This window comes from Nuphar pumila, chromosome 13, assembly GCF_984573655.1.
Source record: "Nuphar pumila chromosome 13, dmNupPumi1.hap1.1, whole genome shotgun sequence".
NCBI classification, from domain to species: domain Eukaryota; kingdom Viridiplantae; phylum Streptophyta; class Magnoliopsida; order Nymphaeales; family Nymphaeaceae; genus Nuphar; species Nuphar pumila.
The window spans coordinates 20,221,042-20,233,612 of record NC_143261.1 but is presented as its reverse complement, the minus strand read 5'-3'; the positions used below and the strand labels follow the sequence as shown (position 1 = coordinate 20,233,612).

Sequence of the window (12,571 nt, the reverse complement as noted above, 5' to 3'; positions counted from 1 at the left end):
GTGAAGCATGATCAGAGATAAGCAGTTTGTCATGAGATGGATTGAAGCTTTAGTGCCTTTTTTTGGGCACCAGCAATGCCATAGAAACACATAAAACAGCTTTTGAAGGCAGTTTGTTTCCTTTATGAGAAAGATAATATGTGCAATCAAAGACTTGAAACCTAGAGTAATTTGGAATATATCCAAAAGCCTTCTATTTTTGATTTTTAGCCTGTTTTCGATTGTGAGGACGAAAATGTCTGATGAATAATTCCGTTGCAAGGAAGAGATGCTCTAAATTCATATAACATCTATTCACCTCTTAAGCTGATTTTAGGATATGAAATATTGGTCCCATATTGAAATTTAATATATTCAAGAAACTTAACCAACATAAAAAAATTGTATTTGTGTTCCAGAAAGTATGCTAAAGTGTATCTAGAGTAGTCATTAGACATAATAAGCATGCTCTCCTTTCGAAACAATTGGGATTGGTTCCCAGATATCAATGTGAACAGCAGTAAATAAGCAAATGGACATGGCATTGCTGGAAGCAAAAGGTAATGCCCTGAGCTTTTCATTCATACAATGATCACAAACAGATTTTTTGATGCAATCTTTAAATTTACAAAATGACTTATATGAGCAAATTGAAAAAGTTTTGAAGAACTTGGACATTGTAGTCTTCTATGCCACATCGAAAGGCTGGGATCAGAATTAGATGCAACAAAACTAAGGACTGAATGTGGTTTATTTGAAAAAGATGACCAACTCTATAGTTTGCCGTCATTTCCTCGTTTATTGATGATCCTGCCCATGATATAACATGTATTCACCCCTTGTAGCTGATTTTAGGATATGAAATATTGGTCCCATATTGAAATTTAGTATATTCAAGAAACTTAACCAACATAAAAAAATTGTATTTGTGTTCCAGAAAGTATGCTAAAGTGTATCTAGAGTAGTCATTAGACATAATAAGCATGCTCTCCTTTCGAAACAATTGGGATTGGTTCCCAGATATCAATGTGAACAGCTGTAAATAAGCAAATGGACACGACATTGCTGGAAGCAAAAGGTAATGCCCTGAGTTTTTTTCCACCTCCAAGCCCTAATCTTTTATATTAAAACACTTTTACAATGGGGACTAAATTATCATATCACAACAACCATATTACAAAAATGCCATTAATGAAAAAGACGTCAACATCATAGTTAAAAGGATTGACGCGTATGGATCTGGATCCAGATCCATACGCATGCTCTATTTTAACACCCTCCCTCAAGTTGTACATGGTTTTGGAGCATGTACAACTTGATCTTCAATAGCCAAAATTGACGTCCTATTAACCTTTTGGTAAACAAGTTTGCCACTTGATCTTCTGTTCGAACATGACGTAGTTCTATCTCTTTCATCTCGACTTTCTGCCGTATAAAATGTTGATCAATCTCAATATGCTTTGTTCTGCTATGCTGAATAGGGTTAAATACAATATTAATTACGCTTTGATTGTCGCATAGAAGTAATGATCGAATAATTGTCTCCCCAAGATCACTCAATAAGTGTCTAATCCATGTAACTTTTGCCGTGCCTGCAGCCATCGACCTGTATTCTGCATCTGTACTCGATCGTGCCACTGCCTTTTGTTTTCTACTGTTCTAAGACACTAAATTGTGTCCAATGTATATACAATATCCAGAGACAGATCGTCTCTCATCTGGATCCCCTGCCCAATCTGCGTCTGTATAAGTGATGAGTTCATGTCCTTTATGTAGGTTATCGTTCTTGCGATAAACAAGTCCGTCTCCTATAGTTCCTTTTAAATAGTGTAGAATACGCTTCACAACTTCTAATATGACCTTCCTTTGCAACATGCATAAACTGGGATACCTGATTGACAACATAAACTATATCAGGTCTGGTAAAAGTCAAATACTGCAACATCCCTATAAGACTTCTATATGTTGTAGGGTTGACGCAAAGGTGACCATCTTCAAAACTTAGCCTTTGATGTAATACACTCGGAGTGTTGACTGGTTTGTAATTCGTCATCCCGGCTCTTTCCAGAAGATCAAGAGTGTACTTCTGTTGCATTAGTGTCAATGTGTCTTTTTGTCTGTCAACCTCCACACAAAGGAAGTATCTCAACTCCCCTAAATCTTTCGTCTTGAAAGTTTTCATCAAAAACCGCTTCACTTCTTGCACATGATTATCTGAACTCCCAATGATCACAATATCATCAATATATATATGAAGAAGTGTAACGATGTCTGTCTTTTGGTAAATAAAAAGCGAGTGGTCCAGTGAACATCTTCTAAAACCATAGCCTTAAATTTGCATGGAGAAACTTTCAAACAAAGAGTGAGACGCCTGTTTCAATCCATATAGAGATTTCCTTAGCTTGCACACCCAGGCAGTAGAATCCTTCTTGGCATACACAGGAGGTTGCTCCATATATACTTCCTCCTTAACCCCATGCAAGAATGCATTTTTAACATCCATCTGGCTAAGCTTCCATTCTTGGTCCACTGCGAAGGATATGATGACACGAATTGTGCCCATTTTGACTACCAAACTAAATGTTTCATCGTAATCTTCACCATATTGTTGCGTGAATCCCCGAGCAACAAGTCGCGTCTTATATTTGTCAATACTTCCTTCGAGCTTATATTTTGTTTTATAAACCCATTTTGAGCCAACTACATTCTTTCCTTCTGGCAGAGGTACTATTTCCCAAGTCTGGCACTTGTGAAGAGCCTCCATTTCTTCATTCATAGCCTCAATTCAATGACGGAATTGAATAGCTTGATTAAAACAAGTGGGTTCATTTTGCTTTGTGAGCTGAGACATAAACAATTGAAAATTAAGAGAAAAGGTCTCATAACTCACCCATCGCTGAATAGGATGCTTGATGCATGACGACCTTCGAGTCGGATCACTAGAGACGATTTCCACATCCCTCGGCCCTGTATTTCTGTCCCTTCTAGTGTAGATCTGTCCAGAAAAGCGTTCAACTAGAGGTGACTCAACTGAAGATGACTCTGAAATGAAATGGGGATCTTCGAAACACGAGCTTAGATTCACAAGGGCAAGTGTCAAGAATGACACTAAAGCATAACCCTTAAAAAGGGTATAACTGGAAACAAAATAAAAATAAAAATGTATTCTTTATTGATATGAAAAACCAATTGCTTAAGAAGCATTGGAATAAAATACAAGAGGGGCTGCACCCCGTTATATACACAGCTGAAAGAGGACTCAATAGAGCTGTTGGACTGTGTCCATCAGCTCTATTGCTAGTCAAGTCTGGACAGGACTTGACTAGCAACAGTCATTCTAGTTCAAACTGAACTAGATGACATAAAGACAAAAAATAAAAATAAAGGAAAAAAATTACAGAAAAGAAAGAAATGAAAAATATATTTATATATATATATAATAATATTATATATATATATATACAATTTTACATTTTAACACTCCCCCTCAAACTTACGGTACAATGAGCGAAAGTTTGTCTAAGAGAAAGTGAAATCGGGGAGCAGTGAGAGGCTTTGTAAAGAAATCTGCTAACTGATATTCTGAAGTGACATATGGCAAATCAATTATCCCGTATAGATATTCCTTTCTGACGTAGTGACAATCCATTTCGATGTATTTGGTGCGTTCGTGGAATGTTCTGTTACTGGCAATGTAGATCGCACTTTTGTTGTCACAACACATTTGTGAAGCCTTTGTTGCTTCAGCTCTCATGTCAGCAAGCAGTCGTCAAAGCTAAACTACTTCCATGGTCGTGGTTGCCATGACTCTGTATTAAGCTTCGGTGGATGAGAGAGATACCTTCTGCTGCTTTTTACACCTCCACGAGATCAATAATTCCCCTAAAAAGACACAAAAGCCAGTGGTTGAGTGTCTGTTATTGAGATCACCTCCCCAATCAACATCAGTATATGCAATTAAATTAAGAGAAGAGGAGGAAGATAAAAAAAGTCCTCGTGAAAGAAAGGACTTGATGTATCTGATAATACGCATAACTGCTCCCATATGAACAGAAGTAGGAGCATGTTGAAATTGACTTGCTATGTGAACAACATGTGCTATATCTGGTCTGGTAATGGATAGATAGGAAAGTGCCCCGACAAGCTATCTGTAAGGAGTAGGGTCTGTAAGAAGTTCTCCATCATCAATCTTCATTTTAACATTAACAACTTCTGGAGTGTCAACTTTCTTATCATCAGTAATACCAGACCTGAAAACAATATCAAAATCAAATTTAGTCTGAGATAATAAATATCCTCTATGAGAATAAGCAACTTCAATGCCTAAAAAATATCTCAATAAGCCCAAATCAGTCATTTCAAAATGAGATTTAAGAAGTGTTTTGATTGTTTCAACTCCCTGTTTATCGCTTCCGGTGATGATCATATCATCCACATAGAGAAGAAGCACAATGATCCCTGCATCAGAATTCTTAATAAACAAAGCAGTATCAGTTAAATAGAATTGAAAACCCATATCAATCATAACACGACTAAACCTATCATATCAAGCTTTTGGTGTTTGTTTAAGTTCATAAAGAGCTTTTTCTAAGCGAAGGACTTTACCTTTAGGAATACTTAGACCAGGAGGGGGTTCCATGTATACTTCTTCAACTAGCTTTCCATTTAAAAAAGCATTTTTGACATCCATTTGAAAAACATACCATTTTTTGATAGAAGCTAAGGCAATTAAGGTTCAAACAGTTGTCATATGAGCCACTAGAGCAAAGGTTTCTTCATAATTAATCCCATATTCTTGGGCATAACCTTTGGCTACTAAACTGACTTTATATCTTTCAAGAGTACCATCACTTTTGGTTTTAATTTTATAAACCCATCGACATCCTATAGTTTTCTTCCCTGGAGGAAGATCTTGAATATTCCATGTAGAAGCCTTTTCAAGTGCATCTAATTCAGCTTTCATGGCTTCTATACATTTGATATCATTTTTTGCTTGAAAATATGTCGATGGTTCTTCATATGAGTGAATTAATACAATAACTGCCCTATATGTGGGTGAGAAAGACTCGTATGATACAAACTTTCCTGGAGGCCTTGAGACTCGGGATGATTGTCTAGTTGGAATGTTAGAATATTTTTCAAGTGCACATGGAGGATTAGACTCTTGTCGCCTGGAATATTGAATACTAGTATCTCTATGAACTTATTCATTTTCAACATTAAGATCAATAATTCTTTGATCATCATCAAAGTTATAGTCAAGGTCATATTTATCCGATGTTGATGTTAGATCTAGCAAAAAAGAGTACTCAGTGACGTCTTTTAATTTTCTAAAATCAAAGAAGCTCTCCTTTTCAAGAAAGGAAACATTTCTAGACACATATAGTCTATTATTTTTGAAGTCAAAACATCTATAACCTTTCTATTTTTCAGCATATCCTAAATGTTGAGACTAAGAGGTTTTTTGTTAAAAGTTTTTCTAAACTAGAGGTTATTTGAATTTTAATGTTTAATGAGGGACTTGAGTGTAATTTCTTTCTTTGGACTCTCTCTATTTAATATAGAGATTAGCCCTAATCTAAAGTAACGAGTTCTCTTTTTCTATACAGCCGTCTCTCTCTCTGCCTCGGTTTCTGTATTTGTTTTCAGATCTTCTACATGGTATCAGAGCGGTAGATCTCGGGAGCGTGATCGATCTACACCAACAAAAAAAAACCAAATAAAACTGAAAGGGTTGGAAACAGGTGTGCTGCTCTTCTTTTTTTCTGATGACAGATCTGTGACACGATGATTGTGTGTCATTAAGATCTGGATATGACAAGTTTTTTTTGGTTGCTCGAAAAAACAAACAAACAAACGGAAGTTTCTGGCTGCCATGATTTATATGGGAGCAACTGTCGTGATTTCTATGCTTCTGCGTGCGCATGTTATCGTGGGTCGTGAATCTGGGTGCCGAGTTCTCCTTAAAATATATTTGGGTGTTTGATTTCAGACGTGATTCCCTGCTGTGTCGTGATTTTTTTTCCAGCCGTAACATGCTGTCGTTGGTCGTGAATCTGGGTGCCGAGTTCTTCTCACATCTTATTTGGTTGTTCATTTTCAGAACATGAATATTAGCAGTCGTGATTCCTGCTGTGTCGTGATTTTTTTTTTCAGTCGTAACATGAGTGTTGTGAAAACAGAATGTTAATATCAATTTTTGTTTGTGGAAGAAGCAGGCTGTGTCGTGATTTTTTTTTCAGTCGTAACATGAGTGCTGTGAAAACATAATGTTAATATCAATTTTTTGTTCGTGGAAGCAGCAGGCGTGATTCCCTGCTGTGTGGAAACATATGTTGTTTGTGGGAAGCTTTTAATTAGTACTGCTGCTGGTCGTAGTATTGGCTGATGATTGTACCACACACTATTGTTTGGGTCACTTGTCGCCTGTCAAGATTTCATTTATGGTGTGGCAGCCTGTGTAGTCGTGGACTTGCCTGGCGTGTGATTATAACACACGCTGTTCACGTGAGTAAGTTTGATGTTTTTTGAAGCTGAAATAGGATTCAATATTCAGTATGGGTGAAACTTCGAAATGTGATTCCAAAATTGAACATATTGGGGAGTATAAGGCTTTTGCAAATCCCTTCTCGTATGGTTCCTCTGTAAGGTTGAATGAAACTAACTATGCCAGGTGGTCCAGAACTTTTATGATGTCGGTATCTGGACATCGTAGAAAACATATTTTGTTGGAAGATGAACCTAATGAAAAGGTTGGAAAATACGTTACTTGGGACGAAGATAATGACATAGTTATGTCATGGATCATGAATAGTGTCGAACCCCATATTGCAGATGGTTTAATTTACTATCATACAGCCAAACAAATGTGGGATAATCTTCGAGATACGTACTCACAAGAGACCAATGTGAGTCGTATCCTGTAAGTCGAACAAGAGATATATAATTTGCAGCAGGGAGATCAGACCTTGGCCCAGTACTATGCCTCTGTCAAAGCTGCGTTTGAAAGACTCAATGCTCACAGGCCTCTTTGTTGCTCGAAGCAAAAGGATCATCAAGAACAAACTATGGTTGCTCGGTTTCTTACAGGTCTCTCTTTAGAATTTTCTGTTGCAAAAGTCTAAATGTTGACTGGATCGGATGTACCTACTCTTGCTGATGCATACAATCGTCTGAGTAGACTTGCGATTTCTCTTCCACAATCTCAGCCCGTGACTCAGTCATCTGCTCTTGTTGTCTCATCTGGTTATGGGCGTGGAAATATTCAGAATATCAGAGGACGAGGTCGTGGACGAGGTATGGGAGGCAGAGGAAAGCTTCAATGTACATTCTGTGGAAAATCTGGACATTTAGAAGATCGTTGCTGGGATAAGCATGGTCGGCCAACCTCTTCTTCATCAAAGTCATATGCTCCTAAAGCAAATGTTACTACTCTAAAAGCAACAAATGTATAAGATAATATTTCTGCAAGTGACAGTAGTATCACCCTCAGTCGTGCTGAATATGATGAGCTGATAGCTCTTCGCCCTTTGAGTTCCACCCCTCCTGTAGCTGGTGTTGCCTACTCAACAGGAAATCATCTTCATCCGACTGACAGTAGGTGGATTATTGACTCTGGTGCATCCAGACACTTGTGTGAAAATTCACTTGTTTTTTCAGATCTAAAGGATATTACTGTTTATCGAGGAGTCTCATTAGCCGATGGGAGTTCCTCCCCGGTTGTTGGTCAGGGAAATATTTCTATATCCTCCTCCTTACAGTTGAAAAATGTTCATGCTCCAAACTTTCCTTAAAGTTTACTCTCTGTTAGTTGCCTTACAAAAGAACAAAACTGTAGAGTAATATTTGATTCGATGGGTTGTCATTTTCAGGATTTGCTGACGGGGAAGAAGATTGGTGGAGGCTATGAAGAAAATGGAGTCTACTACCTACATCATCCAGTGGGTAATGTTCATGCTGCAGTGGAACACTCATTCAGTCCTGTTCAGTGGCATCGTCGTCTTGGTCATCCTTCATTGTCAAAGTTTCGTTTTGTCTTTCCTCAAATTCCTTCCACTACATCATTTCAGTGTGAAGCATGTCAGCTGGGCAAGCATCATCGAAGTTCGTTCCCTTCGAGTCAGAGTCAGTCTAGTAATAAAGTTTTTGAACTTCTTCATGCAGATGTATGGGGTCCTAGTAAGATTCCTACTAGGACTCAGTGTCGATATTATCTTGTTATTGTTGATGATTTCTCTAAGTTGTCATGAGTGTTTTTAATAAAAGAACGATCTGAAGTTCCAAGTATTATCAAATCCTTAATTCTTGAAATAAAAACTCAGTTTGAATCTATTGTCAAGATTGTTCGCACTGATAATGCTTTTGAGTTTAAATCAAAAGTTCTGTTACAATTTTACCAAGATCATGGCATTCAACCCCAAACTTCCTGTGCCTATTCATCTCAACAAAATGGGGTGGCTGAGCGAAAACATCGGCACCTGCTTGATGTTGCCCGGACCATTATGATTCAATCCAATGTTCCTGCGTTATACTGGGGTGATGCGATTACCACTGCTTGTTATCTGATCAACCGCATGCCTTCATCTTCTGTGGGTGATCAAATTCCATTACATATCCTAAAACCTAATGCCCCACTCTTCGCTTTCTCGCCAAAAATATTTGGATGTGTTTATTTTGTACACAAACTTGGCCCTGACCGTGATAAATTAGCTGCTCAAGCTAAAAAATGCATCTTTATAGGTTATCCCAAAAATCAAAAGGGATATCGATGTTATGATCCTATTTCTCGCCGAAAGTATGTCAGTGCAGATGTATCTTTCTTGGAATCCACTCCATATTACTCTAGTACCGGTTCCCCACTGCAGGTTGATCCAGCTGAGTCTTTTCCATTACCTATACCTCATTTTCCTTTGGAATCTGTGCCCTCATTACCGAACCAAACTTCATCCTCTTCAAGATTTAAAAATCCTCCATTGGTATATGTGCGTAGAGCTCCACCTCCGCAAGTGCCTTCATCTTCCCCTGAGGTAAGTTCTACTGACAATAGTGATCTTCATGATGATGATAACAGGCCTATTGCTCTACGCAAGGGGACACGACAATGTACCTTATATCCCATATCTCATTTTGTCTCCGATGCCAGAATTGAAAATCAGATGAAAACTTTTATTTCAGCCTTATCTGCTGAAACTATTCCTCTGAACTATCAACAGGCAGAGCTTGATAACCGCTGGAAGCTGGCTATGCAAGAAGAAATGAATGCTTTAGTATCTCAGCATACATGGGATCTAGTTGATTCCCCAGCAGATGCTGACATTGTTGGATGTAAATGGGTATATACAATAAAGTACAAATCTGATGGTTCAATTGAAAGGTACAAGGCCAGATTAGTAGCAAAAGGGTATACTCAGACATATGGTATTGATTTCTTTGAAACCTTTTCTCCTGTTGCACGGATAGGTACCATTCGTCTTGTTCTCTCAGCAGCTGTTCAACATGGTTAGAGCTTGTGCCAATTAGATGTGAAAAATGCATTTCTATATGGGGATCTATCTGAGACCGTTTACATGAAACAATCTCTAGGATTCGAGGTTGAGGGGGAGTGTCAGAAGGTGTGTAGATTGAGAAAGGCGATTTATGGCTTGAAACAAAGTCCTCGTGCATGGTTTCAAAAGTTGTTTGAAGTGATGTCACGCTTTAGCTTTAATAGGTCAGCGGCAGATCATACACTATTTATCAAGAAAACTAACTCAGGCATAGTTGTTATGGTGGTATATGTGGATGACATCATTTTTACAGGAGACAATGTGAAAGATATTGAAGCCACAAAGGCTCATCTTCAAAAACACTTTGTTACAAAAGACCTTGGTTCACTTAGATATTTCCTGGGTATAGAAGTTGCTAGGAGTCGTGAAGGGATGGTTTTGTCTCAACGGAAGTATGTTCTTGACTTATTAAAGGAAACGAGAATGTTGGGAGCTAAACCAACAAATGTTCTCATGGACCATAAAGTTCAGTTGTTTGAAGAAGGGTCAAAACCGGTTGATAGCAAAAGCTATCGCTCCCTAGTAGGGAAGCTACTGTATGTAACTGTGACCAGGCCGAATATTGCTTTAGCAATAAGCAAAGTTAGCCAGTTTATGGACAAACCAACTGAGGTACACTGGAATGCAACTATAATGATTCTCAGATATCTAAAATCTTCTCCTGGAAAGGGGTTATTGTTCAGGAAAGGCGGAACTCTGGAGATAGTGGCCTATTCTGATGCTGACTATGCAGGATCTGTAGTGGATAGAAAATCTACCACAGGATTCTGTGTGTTTCTGGGAGACAACTTGATTTCTTGGAGAAGTAAGAAACAAAATGTGGTTTCTAGGTCGAGTGCAGAATCAGAATATCGGGCTATGGCCCAAACAGCTGCTGAATTGATGTGGGTTCGTACTGTTCTTCATGATCTTCAGGTGAAGGTTTCCTCTCCTATGACCATGATGTGTGATAACAAGGCTGCCACATATATAGCGAACAATCCTGTCTTTCATGAGAGAACAAAGCACATTGAGGTTGATTGCCACTATGTAAGAGATATGGTTCAAGCTGGTCATATCACTACCAAATATCTAAAGTCGGAAGACCAAGTTGCAGATATGTTTACAAAGCCTCTTGCTAGACCAAATTTCTCAAAATGTTGTGACAAGCTGATCATGATTGATATCTATGCTCCAGCTTGAGGGGGAGTGTTGAGACTAAGAGGTTTTTTGTTAAAAGTTTTTCTAAACTAGGGGTTATTTGAATTTTAATGTTTAATGAGGGACTTGAGTGTAATTTCTTTCTTTGGACTCTCTCTATTTAATATAGAGATTAGTCCTAATCTAAAGTAACGAGTTCTCTTTTTCTATACAACCGTCTCTCTCTCTCTCTGCCTCGGTTTCTGTATTTGTTTTCAGATCTTCTATACTAAAAAGGCACAGGGAATCACACAAGGGGAAAGTTTATCATTTTTGTCAGTAAATATGAAACATTTGCACCCAAATATTCTTAGTCTAAAGTAGTCTGGAGAAATGTTCATAAGTTTTTCAATGGGAGTGATATTTTGTAACGAAGAAAATGACATCCTATTAATGAGATAGGTGGTAGTTAAGGCAGCTTCTGCCCAAAAGTCTTTCGGGACTTGATTTGCTATTAATAAAGTCCTAGTGGTTTCTATAATATTGCGATGTTTTCGTTCTGCCAGTCCATTTTGTTGAGGTGTATAAGGACAAGATCTTTGATGTGTGATGCCATGCAATTTAAGATAATTTTGAAAATCTGTGGATAAAAACTCTCCCCCTGAATCTGTGCGAAAAATAGTAATATCATTTTGAAACTTGTTTTTAACCATATTATGAAAAGTTTGAAAGTATGAAAATACTTCAGACTTATGTTTGAGAAAGTACATCCATGTATGTTGGGAGAAATCATCGACAAAAATAACATAGTAAACAAATCCTCCTTTAGAAATTACTGGTGCAGGACCCCAAACATCCGAGTGTATTAATTCAAGTGGTCTTGAAGAGAAAAAGATTCTGTTTTGAAATGGTAATTTTTTCATTTTGCTGAGAATACAATCTTTACAATCAAATGATTCAGAGTTAAAAAATTTCCCTAGATTTGGAAAATGTTGGATTTTGGCTATATGTGGGTGACCAAGTCTCTTATGCCACAATTCCAATTCTATTTTTTAAATATTATAACAAAAAGCTTTCTTCGGCATTTTCAAAAAATCCATGTAATAGAGTCCTCCTTCTCTATGGCCTTCCCTAGTCAGCTTGCCTGACTGGCGATCCTGTACCCAACAACCATGAGAAGAAAATGAAATATTACACCCATAATCAGAAATTTGAGATACAGATAAAAGATTTAAATTTAATTTGGGAACATGTCCAATTTCTGGAATAGAAAATTTCTTTGTTTTATAAAATTTTTTCAAAATTTCCTATTCCTTCTATTTCAAGAGAAGTCCCATAAGCAGTAAAGAACTTTGACACACTTGTTTTATTTTTAGCACATTTGGATCGACTTTGATTATTTGGGGTCATATGAAAAGATGCACCAGAGTCAAGGAGCCAAAATTTTTTACCTGGATCAGAAAAAGATGAGGTTGCTGCGCCGGTTGAAGCTTCAGATGAGGAAGAGGCAATTTTGATGAGACTGAAGAATCTCCATTAGTTGGGCTAGGGAAACTGGTGCATCTTGATCTTTAGGGTCCGATTCAGCAATTGCAACTCTTTTTTCTCTCAGCTCCTTAAGTTTGGGACATTGTGGCCTGTAGTATCCCGGTTCATGACAAAGATGACAAATAACTTTCTTCTTATCATAGTCACCATTTTGTCGGTTAAAGTGAGGAGGCCTATATGATCGAACATGATTCCCTGGTCTAGACACGGCTAAAACGGAATCATCTTCAATTTTTAAAGAACCTTTTCAGAGACGATTTTCTTCCATTGTTAACTCTTCAATAGTTTCAACAATAGAAGGAATTTTTCCTCGGTGAAGTAGGGTCGATTTAGTAGTTTCAAATTCCGGCCTTAATCCAGTGATAAACTGGTAAAAATGT

At 37.7% G+C, this 12,571-nt stretch overlaps 1 protein-coding gene across 1 annotated transcript in view; it reads left to right on the top strand.

The window, feature by feature from the left end:
• The window catches only part of LOC149818016 (ATP phosphoribosyltransferase 2, chloroplastic-like), a 32,158-nt gene that overhangs the window by 5,100 nt on the left and 14,487 nt on the right, over positions 1–12,571 (top strand). The window lies entirely within an intron of this gene.